This window comes from Oncorhynchus nerka, linkage group LG28 (genome assembly GCF_034236695.1).
Source record: "Oncorhynchus nerka isolate Pitt River linkage group LG28, Oner_Uvic_2.0, whole genome shotgun sequence".
In the NCBI taxonomy this organism is placed as follows: Eukaryota; Metazoa; Chordata; class Actinopteri; order Salmoniformes; family Salmonidae; genus Oncorhynchus; species Oncorhynchus nerka.
In genome coordinates this window covers 82,453,247-82,465,389 of record NC_088423.1, presented here as the reverse complement: position 1 = coordinate 82,465,389, position 12,143 = coordinate 82,453,247, and the positions used below count along the sequence as shown (strand labels likewise).

Sequence of the window (12,143 nt, the reverse complement as noted above, 5' to 3'; positions counted from 1 at the left end):
GTGTCCCAAATGGCACCCGTTTCCCTATATTTTACCAAAGCCCTGGTCAAGAGTAGTGCACTAAATAGAGAATAGAGTGCCATTGTGGGACATAGACAGACAACAGGTAATTACCGTAGCCTAGCTGTGTCCCAGGGCCTGATTAATAGTGGCAGCAGTGTCTCCAGGACTTACAGTAACTAAGCGTACTCAAGGCTATAGATGTGGGTCAGGGCAGGCTAGAGGCTAGAGACACTGTCTGACTGTCTGTCTTGCTGCTGCGCACTGCACTCACTACATGGCTAGATAGAGTGTGGGGGTGGTTGCTGTTGTGGTTTTCTCTGTGTGTGTGTCTTTGAGTGAGAGAGAGGGAGGGGAGGGGGAGGGAGAGAGGATAGAGATGGACAGAGGGAGTAGTGAGGGGAGGGGGAGGAAGAGAGGATAGAGATGGACAGAGGGAGTAGTGAGTGAAGGAGGGGAGGGAGAGAGGATAGAGATGGACAGAGGGAGTAGTGAGTGAAGGAGGGGGAGGGAGAGAGGATAGAGATAGACAGAGGGAGTAGTGAGTGAAGGAGGGGAGGGGAGGAAGAGAGGATAGAGATGGACAGAGGGAGTAGTGAGTGAGAGAGAGGAGGGGAGGGAGATAGGATAGAGGGAGTAGTGAGTGAAGGAGGGGAGGGGGAGGAAGAGAGGATAGAGATGGACAGAGGGAGTAGTGAGTGAGAGAGAGGAGGGACGGAGATAGGATAGAGGGAGTAGTGAGTGAAGGAGGGGAGGGGAGGAAGAGAGGATAGAGATGGACAGAGGGAGTAGTGAGTGAGAGAGAGGAGGGGAGGGAGATAGGATAGAGGGGGGAGTAGTGAGTGAGAGAGGGGGCGGGGAGGGAGAGAGGATAGAGACGGACGGAGTGAGGAGTGAGTGAGTGAGTGAGTGAGTGAGTGAGTGAGTGAGTGAGTGAGTGAGTGAGTGAGAGAGAGGAGGGGAGGGAGGGAGAGAGGATAGAGATGGACAGAAGGAGTAGTGAGTGAGGGAGAGGAGGGGAGGGAGAGAGAATAGAGAGGGACAGAGGGAGTAGTGAGTGAAGGAGGGGGAGGGAGAGAGAATAGAGAGGGACAGAGGGAGTAGTGAGTGAGAGAGAGGAGGGGAGGGGAAGGAGAGAGAGAGAGAGAAGGAGGGAGGGAGGCTAATGACAGACACAGAGAGAGGTAGAGAGTGCATTAGTGTGCTGCTCTGGCTCTGACAGGCACAAGGCGGATCCTGAAGCAGAGCTGGCCAGTAGCATAGCAACATCCATCCACACACCTCTCTTAGCCTGGCTCCACAGTGACGCAGAAAGCCAGGCAAAGAGGACCGTCAGCAGCAGTCTGTACTGTATGTCAGACCTGGGTTCAAATACTATTTGTTTAGGTCAAATACTTAAACTGTGCTTGAGTAATGGAACAAATAGAATAGTCCCAAAACTACTAACCCCACCGATCTGGAACTCCAGGCAGGCTAAAGATTTCAAATAGTGTTTGAACCCACATCTGATCACCAGCAGCACAGTGTGTCTGTTCCCTTCCATGGCCCTAGTACTGGCACATGCAGCTCAGCACTCATCATAACTATCTCTGACTGGCTCTGTAAATTGTAAACAAGTGAGCGCACACACCCACAACTACTCTCTGGTGAATGGTGACTCACAAGTCGTTAGGTCTTTACCCTGTCTCTACAGCATGGCTCTGTCCCTCTCAACTCTACCACTTAGACTAACAGGTAGGCTGAAATACTCAAGCACAGACTGGTGTTTTGACCCAGCAGCCAATTTGTCCAATTTGTCCATCCGCTAATTGAAATGGGACATGGAACACCAGCGAACAGGCCCAGCTTCCCTACAGTCTGTGTCAACATCCACCCTTGTGTTGATGCTTATGGGTAGACTGCTCTATTCATGTCCACTGGTGTGTGAAGAGCCAACAGATACTGTGTTTGCTGAACAGGCAGGGCATCAGGGGATAGAGTGGTGCCCATCCCCCTGTCCTAGTCTCACTGCCTGTCTCTGGCCCTGTCTCACTGCCTGTCTCTAGCCCTGTCTCTGGCCCTGTCTCACTCCCTAGTCCTGTCTCACTGCCTGTCTCTGGCCCTGTCTCACCCCCTAGTCCTGTCTCACTGCCTGTCTCTGGCCCTGTCTCACTGCCTGTCTCTGGCCCTGTCTCACTGCCTGTCTCTAGCCCTGTCTCTGGCCCTGTCTCACTGACTGTCTCTGGCCCTGTCTCACCCCCTAGTCCTGTCTCACTGCCTGTCTCTAGCCCTGTCTCTGGCCCTGTCTCACTGCCTGTCTCTGGCCCTGTCTCACCCCCTAGTCCTGTCTCACTGCCTGTCTCTAGCCCTGTCTCACTGCCTGTCTCTGGCCCTGTCTCACTGCCTGTCTCTGGCCCTGTCTCACCCCCTAGTCCTGTCTCACTGCCTGTCTCTGGCCCTGTCTCACCCCCTAGTCCTGTCTCACTGCCTGTCTCTGGCCCTGTCTCACCCCCTAGTCCTGTCTCACTGCCTGTCTCTGGCCCTGTCTCACTCCCTGGCCCTGTCTCACTCCCTGGTCCTGTCTCACTCCGTGGTCCTGTCTCACTCCCTGGTCCTGTCTCTGGCCCTATCGCACTCTCTGGTCATGTGTCTGGCCCTGTCTCACTCCATGGTCCTGTCTCTAGCCCTGTCTCACTACCTGTCTCTGGCCCTGTCTCACTGCCTGGTCCTGTCTCTAGCCCTGTCTCACTCCCTGGTCCTGTCTCTAGCCCTGTCTCACTGCCTGTCTCTGGCCCTGTCTCACTGCCTGGTCCTGTCTCTGGCCCTGTCTCACTGCCTGTCTCACTGCCTGGTTCTGTCTCTGGCCCTGTCTCACTCCCTGTCTCTGACCCTGTCTCACTGCCTGGTCCTGTCTCTAGACCTGTCTCACTGCCTGGTTCTGTCTCTGGCCCTGTCTCACTCCCTGTCTCTGGCCCTGTCTCACTGCCTGGTCCTGTCTCTAACCCTGTTTCACTGCCTGGTTCTGTCTCTGGCCCTGTCTCACTGCCTGGTCCTATCTCTAGCCCTTTCTCACTGCCTGGTCCCGTCTCTGGCCCTGTCTCACTGCCTGGTCCTGTGTCTGACCCTGTCTCACTGCCTGGTTCTGTCTCTGGCCCTGTCTCACTGCCTGGTCCTGTCTCTGGCCCTGTCTCACTGCCTGGTCCTGTGTCTGACCCTGTCTCACTGCCTGGTTCTGTCTCTGGCCCTGTCTCACTGCCTGGTCCTGTCTCTGGCCCTGTCTCACTCCCTGTCTCTGGCCCTGTCTCACTGCCTGGTCCTGTCTCTGGCCCTGTCTCACTGCCTGTCTCTGGCCCTGTCTCACTGCCTGGTCCTATCTCTAGCCCTTTCTCACTGCCTGGTCCTGTCTCTGGCCCTGTCTCACTGCCTGGTTCTGTCTCTGGCCCTGTCTCACTGCCTGGTCCTGTCTCTGGCCCTGTCTCACTGCCTGGTTCTGTCTCTGGCCCTGTCTCACTCCCTGGTTCTGTCTCTGGCCCTGTCTCACTGCCGGGTCTTGTCTCTGGCCCTGTCGCACTCTCTGGTCCTGTCTCTGGCCCTGTCTCACTGCCTGGTCCTGTCTCTGGCCCTGTCTCACTCCCTGTCTCTGGCCCTGTCTCACTGCCTGGTCCTGTCTCTGGCCCTGTCTCACTGCCTGTCTCTGGCCCTGTCTCACTGCCTGGTCCTATCTCTAGCCCTTTCTCACTGCCTGGTCCTGTCTCTGGCCCTGTCTCACTGCCTGGTTCTGTCTCTGGCCCTGTCTCACTGCCTGGTCCTGTCTCTGGCCCTGTCTCACTGCCTGGTTCTGTCTCTGGCCCTGTCTCACTGCCTGGTTCTGTCTCTGGCCCTGTCTCACTCCCTGGTTCTGTCTCTGGCCCTGTCTCACTGCCTGGTCCTGTGTCTGGCCCTGTCTCACTGCCTGGTCCTGTGTCTGGCCCTGTCTCACTGCCTGGTTCTGTCTCTGGCCCTGTCTCACTGCCTGGTCCTGTCTCTGGCCCTGTCTCACTGCCTGTCTCTGGCCCTGTCTCACTGCCTGGTCCTATCTCTAGCCCTTTCTCACTGCCTGGTCCTGTCTCTGGCCCTGTCTCACTGCCTGGTTCTGTCTCTGGCCCTGTCTCACTGCCTGGTCCTGTCTCTGGCCCTGTCTCACTGCCTGGTCCTGTCTCTGGCCCTGTCTCACTGCCTGGTTCTGTCTCTGGCCCTGTCTCACTGCCTGGTTCTGTCTCTGGCCCTGTCTCACTCCCTGGTTCTGTCTCTGGCCCTGTCTCACTGCCTGGTCCTGTGTCTGGCCCTGTCTCACTGCCTGGTCCTGTGTCTGGCCCTGTCTCACTGCCTGGTTCTGTCTCTGGCCCTGTCTCACTGCCTGGTCCTGTGTCTGGCCCTGTCTCACTGCCTGGTTCTGTCTCTGGCCCTGTCTCACTGCCTAGTCCTGTCTCTTGATTTGGGTTGGGCTTATTGTTTGTGCAAAATTGTAACCTATGTTTGAGACCAATGCATGTGAAGCACACCTGTGTCTCTCACAGAACAAACGAGATTCACTTTTTATGATCTCTCTCCCTGTCTGCTCTGATAGACATGAATGAGCCTGCAACGCTGATCTCTCCAGTGTTGCACTTCATCATTTATTTCCTTATAGAATCATAGCCGTGCGAAGGGTTCTGGAGGAGCTGCATCACCCCTGATACATTTGCCAAAGTTATAGAGTTACTGCTGTCTGTTCAGAAAGAAATGAAATAATTCAGAATAGCCTAGTACACCATGAGAAAGCATATCATTTAGCCACAGAGGAACATTAGCGTCTTTAATTTTTTTTTTGCCTAGCTGTGAAATGTAGACCAATAACAAGGCATAGCCTACAGTTGGGAACGCATGGGAAATCTGTCAGTTAATAAGCAGCATGCATCAATAAATCAATAAAACTGAACAAAAACGACAAACAAACAGTCCTGTAAGGTGACGAAAAACACTAAACAGAAAATAATCACCCACAACTAAAATGGGGGAAAACAGGCTACCTAAGTATGATTCTCAATCAGAGACAACGATCGACAGCTGCCTCTGATTGAGAACCATACCAGGCCGAACACAGAAATACAACAAAGAAAAAATAACATAGACTACCCACCCCAACTCACGCCCTGACCAAACTAACACAAAGACAAAATAAAGGAACTAAGGTCAGAACGTGACAGTGCCCCAACCCCCCCCCCCCCAAAGGTGCGGACTCCGGCCGCAAAACCTGAACCTATAGGGAAGGGTCTGGGTGGCCGTCTGTCCGCGGTGGCGGCTCTGGCGCGGAACGTGGACTCCACTCCACCATAGTCTTTGCCCGCTTCAGTGCCCGCTCCAGTGGCGCCTTTAGAGCGGCGAACCTCGTTGCCGACCTCTGAATAGATGGGAGACTCCGGCAGCGCCTGACTGACGGGCGGCTCTGGCAGCTCCTGACTGACGGGCGGCTCTGGCAGCTCCTGACTGACGGGCTGCTCTGCCCCCGGTGCACGTTTTCATTATCAAGCTTTGATTATTTGAATCAGCTGTATAGTTCTAGGGAAAATACCAAAACGTGCACCCAGGGGGGGACCGGGTTTGGGAAACCCTATTATAGACAACAACTAGGCTACTAGATGTAGTTGGCAGAGAACAATCTCACCACGGGTTGTGCATACCCTTATCTGTCCTCACACGTGATGCAGTCTTACTGCATGACAGCCCCATTACAAACAAATAGCCTTTTGATGTGGTCGTCTAAGCAGTAGGCACACCCTGGTGGTTGAATAGCTGATGATGAGCTGCTGTGCTGTATAGCAGGTGCCTCCTGTCTGACTCAGTGCATCAGTGGTTTAGATTTATTCTTCGACTCCCCGACCTCGCTCTCCCCTCACCCCCTCCTCTGGCCTCTGGGGGCTTTGAAACTAAAGTGTGTGTGTGGGGGGGGCAGGGGGGCCATGTGTGTGAAGCCGACTCAGCCAAGTTGTCTGTGGCTGTCAGCCCCCACTGAATTGCTGTCTTTGTTGCCTCCTGACCTTCCTGGGTGAGGTTTATGTAACTCCCATCCAGTCAGCCAGGCAGCCAGTCAGCCAGGCAGAGAGTGCTGCAGTCAGCCCTGAAACATGACACCAAGTCACTACTCTACTCTTTGGAGGGGGAGGGGCCCACTGCCGCTGGGAGGGGCCCACTGCCGCTGGGAAACCTGCCCTCCACGAGGCTGAGAGATGATTGGCTGTTTCTCTGGCTGCGGTTGGCTCTCTCTCTGGTCTGTAGGTCTATCTCTCTCGATCTCTCAATTCAATGTTCAATTTAAGGGGCTTTATTGGCATGGGAAACATATGTTTACATTGCCTAAGCAAGTGAAATAGATAATAAACAAAAGTGAAATAAACTATAACAAATGTACAGTACACATTAGACTCACAAAAGTTCCAAAAGAATAAAGACATATGATGTCTATATACAGTGTTGTAATAATGTGCAAATAGTTCAAGTACAAAATGGAAAATAATTAAACATAAATATAGATTGTATTGACAATAGTGTTTGTTCTTCACTGGTTGCCCTTTTCTTGTGGCAACAAGTCACAAATCTTGCTGCTGCAATTGCACACTGTGGTTTTTCACCTAATATATATGGGAGTTTATCAAAAATGTATTTGTTTTCAAATTATTTTGGGGTCTATGTAATCTGAGGGAAATATGAGTCTATAATATGGTCATACATTTGGCAGGAGGTTAGGAAGTGCAGCTCTGTTTATACCTCATTTTGTGGGCAGTGTGCACATAGCCTGTCTCTCGCTCTGTCTCTCCCTAGCTCTTTCTGACTGCCTATCTCTCTCTTTATGACTGCCTCTCTCTGTTCCTCCAGTCATCCGGCCTCATCTGCCTGCTGGTAGTGGAGGCCTGCCAGGAGTGGGTGGTATCTAGTGGAGGTCAAAGGTGAACAGGAAGTCTGCTCTATTTAAAGTGGGGCGGTCTTTACTGTGGATGGAAGGGGCGGGCTGTGGGGGGACACTAGAGGAGGAAATGGGTGGCTAGTTAGTAGAGGGAGGGGTGAGAGAGTTGTACTTGGATTTAGCCTAGACTGTGAGGAGCATGTGGGAGCCTTGCCAGCCCCAAACTGCACAGTAGGTCTGAATAAAAACCCATTCTCTTTTATTCTGCATTTTTTTCTCTCTCTCTCCCGCTCACAGGGGATTAAATAGCTTTGACTATGTTGGCTGGCTAGGGGTTTGGAGAGGAGCGTGCGATAGCCAGCGGGTTCAGTGCTAACATGAGGTTTTGTGTGAGAGGAATGTGAGGGGTGACACAACCCAACGTGACCTCTTCCTTATACTGCAGTCAGGTTAACCTTTCACTGGCTGACAGGAATGAACTTAGCTCAACCACCAGGCAGCCTGCTGAACGCTAGCCTGCCTAGCATAGTCTGTCTCCGGGGAGAGAAAGTGTTGAACAGATTGACACAGTCTACTCTACAGGGACTCTAATGAGACTTTCAGTGGCTCTCATTCCGTTAGACTTAGCTTAGCACTAAATAGGGAACCTAGCACTAAATAGGGCAAGGGGAATAAGGGAAAGGCATTTGGACTGTGGATCATGACATTATGCTTTTAGTCAGCAGATTCGGCCCACTTGTTACAGCTGCACTAAGGTTGGACAGCATAACTGTGTTGATCAAGACACCGGGGAGCTAGCACGAGATATAGCTCGGAAAACCTACCTCAATATAGGGATGAGAAATGCATTGCACTCCAAATGGTCTCATTATCCCAACTGTTACACCAGAAAGTTTGAACGACTGATAGTTTTTTTGGAAAGCTGCCCTTTTCGTCCCCATGCTAGGTAGCAGAAGCCACACCAGCCATTTTGTCATCGCGCTGTGGAAATGTAAAAAAAGAGTTGCGGGTGGGGAATGGTTTAGTATATTGCCGCGTTCAAAAACACTGGAACTCAGTGGGAACTCTGAAAAAATTGTTTTGAATGGTCATCCAACTTGGAATTCCAAGTCGGAAACTCAGGCATCTTTCTAGAGTTCCAAGATGTCTTGAAAGTACCATAGGTCAAGCTTGACCAAAACTATGGATGCTTGTCTGAAGTACAATAATTCATTGGTAATCCATGTCATTGTTGTCAAGGGTGGATTAACAATGGCAATAAACAGCCACACACTAGAAAGTTGTTGTGTTTGTCTTTCAATAGTTTATTTCTTTGTTCCAACAATTTTGCCTTTGTTAATGCACCCTTGACAACATTGACATGACCAATTATCAATTAATTATTACCAATTAATTATAGCATTGGCTTACCAATAAATGATTACCAATTCATTATAATAATGGATTACCAATTAATTATTGTACAGACATAGTTTTGGGAGAGTTTAACATGTACAAAGCCATTCCCCACACATTACTTTTATTTTGACATTATCACAGTGCGAAGATGTAGGCTGACTATCCTTTGTTGTTCAACGCACGTGGCTTCTGCTACCTAGCATGAGGAGGAAAGGGCAGCGTTCAGGAAAAGTAGCAGTTATTCAATCTTGTAACAGTTGGGATAATAGGACAATTCGGAGTACAACTCATTTCTCATCCCTGGATTGAGGTACGTTTTCCAAGCCGGCTCCACGGTGTCCTGATCTACACGGTCGTGCTGTCCGACCCTAGTGCAGCTGTAAGTAAGCAGGTCGGATCTTCTGGCTAATTGTTCTTTATGTGTCTGCTATACTTCATACAGTGTGCCTCTTTTGCCTTTATGTCTAAGGAACACTTGTTGGTTTGCGTTAGCTATTCCATGAAGATGACAGTTGCTTGGTGTGTGTGTGTGTGTGTGTGTGTGTGTGTGTGTGTGTGTGTGTGTGTGTGTGTGTGTGTGTGTGTGTGTGTGTGTGTGTTTTCACACAGGAGTCTCAAAGTGATCAGACAGGTTTGTCAGGTAGCTGCTGGTTCCTAGCCGGTTATGTTCACTGGTTTCCATGGCGCTGGGCCCTGAGTCAAGGGTTTGTTTACACAGAGAAACACTTTCACAACATTACACTGACTCTGTGGAAAGGGACAAAATGTAGGCTAACACTATCCTCTGTCTGTCTGCCTTGGATAAAGTTTAGTTTTATACCTCTAGTCTACAACACATAAGTTAATGTTTTAACATTTCAAATTGCAAAATGGAGGGTTGCTCTTTTCTCTCAGAATGTGTAGGCATATGTCTTGCTTGGATCCCTGAGGTGAATATGTTGGAAGAATCCTGTGAATTCCTTCCTATTTAACTCAATCCTCTGTTGCTCAGTGCAATTACTAGGCTACAGGTTTCAATGTTTTCACTGGCCTATTGGTCTGTGGCATTTGGCCTTCATGTACATTAAATCAATCTCTGTGGAATGTTGAATCACATGGTTGCTTTCACTATACTGCCACAAAGCTGCTGTTATTTTGAATGCCCTCACCTCAAGACTGTCCTGTCTGCTGAGTTGTCAGTATGAAAAGCTTAGTGTTGTGGCGTGGATCATTCATTTGATTTATAAAGACTTTCTTGACATTCCTGCTCAGAACAGAACTACAAGTCTGTCTGTTGTCCTCAGTTGAACGTGTGTGGCTGTTCCCTGGGCCCTGTCCTCTGGTGACCCTATAATTTGTCCATAGTTGGGCGATTCCACGCCAGCTTAGGCGGAAAATATTTTTCAACAATCTGATTGTTCTGTCAATTCTCACATAGAAAATTAATTGGGAGGAAGGATGTTGGACATGCTTTTAACATTTGTATCACAAATCATTTTCTTGAAAATCATTATGAAATTGGCAATTTCAGGCCGCTTTTAGACCTACAGTGCCTTGCGAAAGTATTCGGCCCCCTTGAACTTTGCGACCCTTTGCCACATTTCAGGCTTCAAACATAAAGATATAAAACTGTATTTTTTTGTGAAGAATCAACAACAAGTGGGACACAATCATGAAGTGGAACGACATTTATTGGATATTTCAAACTTTTTTAACAAATCAAAAACTGAAAAATTGGGCGTGCAAAATTATTCAGCCCCCTTAAGTTAATACTTTGTAGCGCCACCTTTTGCTGCGATTACAGCTGTAAGTCGCTTGGGGTATGTCTCTATTAGTTTTGCACATCGAGAGACTGACATTTTTTCCCATTCCTCCTTGCAAAGCAGCTCGAGCTCAGTGAGGTTGGATGGAGAGCATTTGTGAACAGCAGTTTTCAGTTCTTTCCACAGATTCTCGATTGGATTCAGGTCTGGACTTTGACTTGGCCATTCTAACACCTGGATATGTTTATTTTTGAACCATTCCATTGTAGATTTTGCTTTATGTTTTGGATCATTGTCTTGTTGGAAGACAAATCTCCGTCCCAGTCTCAGGTCTTTTGCAGACTCCATCAGGTTTTCTTCCAGAATGGTCCTGTATTTGGCTCCATCCATCTTCCCATCAATTTGAACCATCTTCCCTGTCCCTGCTGAAGAAAAGCAGGCCCAAACCATGATGCTGCCACCACCATGTTTGACAGTGGGGATGGTGTGTTCAGGGTGATGAGCTGTGTTGCTTTTACGCCAAACATAACATTTTGCATTGTTGCCAAAAAGTTCCATTTTGGTTTCATCTGACCAGAGCACCTTCTTCGACATGTTTGGTGTGTCTCCCAGGTGGCTTGTGGCAAACTTTAAACGACACTTTTTATGGATATCTTTAAGAAATGGCTTTTTTCTTGCCACTCTTCCATAAAGGCCAGATTTGTGCAATATACGACTGATTGTTGTTCTATGGACAGAGTCTCCCACCTCAGCTGTAGATCTCTGCAGTTCATCCAGAGTGATCATGGGCCTCTTGGCTGCATCTCTGATCAGTCTTCTCCTTGTATGAGCTGAAAGTTTAGAGGGACAGCCAGGTCTTGGTAGATTTGCAGTGGTCCTTCCATTTCAATATTATCGCTTGCACAGTGCTCCTTGGGATGTTTAAAGCTTGGGAAATCTTTTTGTATCCAAATCCGGCTTTAAACTTCTTCACAACAGTATCTCGGACCTGCCTGGTGTGTTCCTTGTTCTTCATGATGCTCTCTGCGCTTTTAACGGACCTCTGAGACTATCACAGTGCAGGTGCATTTATACGGAGACTTGATTACACACAGGTGGATTGTATTTATCATCATTAGTCATTTAGGTCAACATTGGATCATTCAGAGATCCTCACTGAACTTCTGGAGAGAGTTTGCTGCACTGAAAGTAAAGGGGCTGAATAATTTTGTGTTTTTGATTTGTTAAAAAAGTTTGAAATATCCAATAAATGTCGTTCCACTTCATGATTGTGTCCCACTTGTTGGTGATTCTTCACAAAAAAATACAGTTTTATATCTTTATGTTTGAAGCCTGAAATGTGGCAAAAGGTCGCAAAGTTCAAGGGGGCCGAATACTTTCGCAAGGCACTGTATACATGCCTCCTGTAAAACCCTATGATCTGTGAACTGTACATGATACAGACAACATCTTGGTGTCATTATACTTCTTATAGTGTTATCTCAAATATGGACTATGTCTAGATTCTGAAATACAAATGTTCACATTCATTTTTTCAACGTAAAAATATCAATATAAATATCTCAAAAGTACCCTTTTTTATTTTGCTTATTTTTTTAACATATTGTTTAGAACAATATACTTGTCAAAAACGTCAAATTTCCAGAGGGAGCTCTCTGGTACCTTTGTAAATATGATCCATTTTATACATAGAAATGTACATTATAGGTCATTAACCGATCACAGCCCTTTCAATCCATTTTCCCATTCACTCTGTTGGCAGTGCTCATAAAATGTATCATAACTTCAGAATTAGCACAGAACCCACTGGAAATGTCATGTACTTGTAAAGGGTACTTTTGAGATGTTCATATGCATGTTTTTTATATTGAATTAATTAATGTGAAAATGTGTATTTCAGAATCTAGACATTCTCCATTTGTTAGAGCCTCTATAAGGAGTATAATGAACCAATTTGTTGTCTGTATCATGTACGATTCAAGCATCAAGGTTACCGGAGGCATTTATAGGTCAAAAAAGGGGTCCTAAAATGGCCACGTTCATCATGTTTTAAGAAAACAATTGTTTGTGATACAAATGTAAAAAGCATGTCAAACATACTTTCT

The 12,143-nt window shown here is 48.1% G+C and overlaps 1 protein-coding gene across 8 annotated transcripts in view; it reads left to right on the top strand.

Moving 5' to 3' along the window:
• The window catches only part of LOC115125476 (chromodomain-helicase-DNA-binding protein 9-like), a 197,731-nt gene that overhangs the window by 17,300 nt on the left and 168,288 nt on the right, over positions 1 to 12,143 (top strand). Inside the window, exon 1 of one of the 8 annotated variants that reach the window (XM_065013188.1) lies at positions 7,054 to 7,133. The exons of 6 other annotated variants lie outside the window; for them this stretch is intronic. The gene's annotated coding sequence lies outside the window, so the exon portion shown is untranslated. Of the gene's footprint in view, positions 1 to 7,053; positions 7,134 to 12,143 lie in introns of those variants that run through there. One more of the 8 variants, XM_065013189.1, reaches the window with a different exon arrangement.